This window comes from Tupaia chinensis, unplaced genomic scaffold (assembly GCF_000334495.1).
Source record: "Tupaia chinensis unplaced genomic scaffold, TupChi_1.0 Scaffold138584_1, whole genome shotgun sequence".
In the NCBI taxonomy this organism is placed as follows: domain Eukaryota; kingdom Metazoa; phylum Chordata; class Mammalia; order Scandentia; family Tupaiidae; genus Tupaia; species Tupaia belangeri.
In genome coordinates, this window is record NW_006198478.1 from 225,718 (window position 1) to 227,369 (window position 1,652).

Genomic DNA, 1,652 nt, shown 5'->3' on the forward strand with positions numbered 1-1,652 from the left:
TTGAATCACAGTCAACTACATGGGAGTCCAGCAACATAGCCATTACACCATCTGCTGGTCCCAAAAAATAAATTTTTTGAAGAATTATTTTATTTAACTTTATTTATTTTAATTTGACCAGAATGAGAGAGAGAGGGAAAGTGAGAAAGCAAGCCACCAGGTCCAGGACTCAAACATGGACTCCCTATGGGAGTCCAGTGCCCCTAACCACCATACCACCTGTTGGTCCCCAAGAAATAAATTTTTTAAATAATTTTTTTATTTTAAGCCCTGAATAATAAGTAATGTCTACCAATTTCTGTGGTGTAAATATTCCCACTACAATTAATTTCAAGCTTGGCACCAGCAGTTAGCGTAATGGTTAGGTCTCTGAACTCCCATGTAACCGATGGTGGTTCGAGTCCCGGACCCAGTGGCTTAAACTCACACCAGGCGCATGTGCGTGCATGCCCAAGATCCCGAGAGGAGAATAGAGGAGAAGGGATTGAGGCATGGCCATCCCCCTGGGGGTGGGGGGGATGATTTTTCACTTTCTGTTTTTCTGTCTCTCTCTTTCTGGCAAGTGCACATGCCCTATATAGCAAACACCTCTCAAAAAAAAAATTCATTTCAAGCTTTATTATGACACTGCAGATGGAACTGGTAAGAGATGTTTAGTAGCACATAGTTATATAATATTTATACCATAAAGATATGATCAATGTGATTAAAACAGTAAAATATTTATAAAGTGATGAATTTTAAGTATTTTTATATTGTTTTTTGTGGGGTTTTTTTTAAGTTTCAGATATTTATTAACCAGTGTAAATCTCAACACATCGAAATTATTTCATACATTTAGAGGAGAAATATTTCCTGTTTAAATAGAAAATTGTGTGGATGGTTTATAGAAGACCTTCATTATAAGCAGCTTTCTAGTGAAACATTTCACTTAGAAGTGTGGTCTTTTTTTCTTCAGTTTGTTGTAATCTACATTCACTGAGTCAAATTTGTATTGATTATTGGGACTCAGCTTGTTCCAGAGTTCAAGGTTATTCTTTCTGTTCCAAAAGACATCTGGAAGGAACACTGCCAAATGTGTGAGATCCAGTGCTGCTTCAGTACCTCCAGTCAGATAAATAGAAGCAGGAGAATCAAACTTGGATGCTTCTGGGCCTGGCTCAGGATCTGGTGGAACATGTTTACAGAGGCGAACTCTGGTTGGAAAGCCTATTACATTGTTTTGCTTTGTTTTCTTTTGGTTTTTTGTTTGTTTGTTTGTTTGTTTACCAGAGAGGGACACAGAGAGAGAGAGAGGGAAAAAGTAAGAAAGCAAGCCGCCAGGTCCAGGACACCAACCGCAGTTGGCCATGTGGGAGTCCAGCACTCTTAACCACCACGCCATCTGCCTGCCCCACATTGTTTTAATATCATGTATTTCATTGAAAATGTATATTTAATTTTTAAAAGTGATTTTTTGCTATAGAGTCTGCACACTCACCAGAAAGAAACAGAGAGCTAGAGAGACAGGAAAAGGAAAAAGCACTTGCAAATAGGGGAATGGTCACAGAGCAATCCCTTCTCCTCCGTCTCTCCCTCCCTTTAGGATTTTGGCCATGCACACACACACACACACACATACACACACACACACACACACACACACACACACA

The 1,652-nt window shown here is 39.3% G+C and overlaps 1 pseudogene; it reads right to left on the minus strand.

Annotated features, from left to right (window-relative positions):
* Positions 1-931: 931 nt before the first annotated feature.
* LOC106736328 (cytochrome c oxidase subunit NDUFA4 pseudogene) lies at positions 932-1,179 on the minus strand (annotated as a pseudogene).
* Between the last annotated feature and the right edge of the window lie 473 nt (positions 1,180-1,652).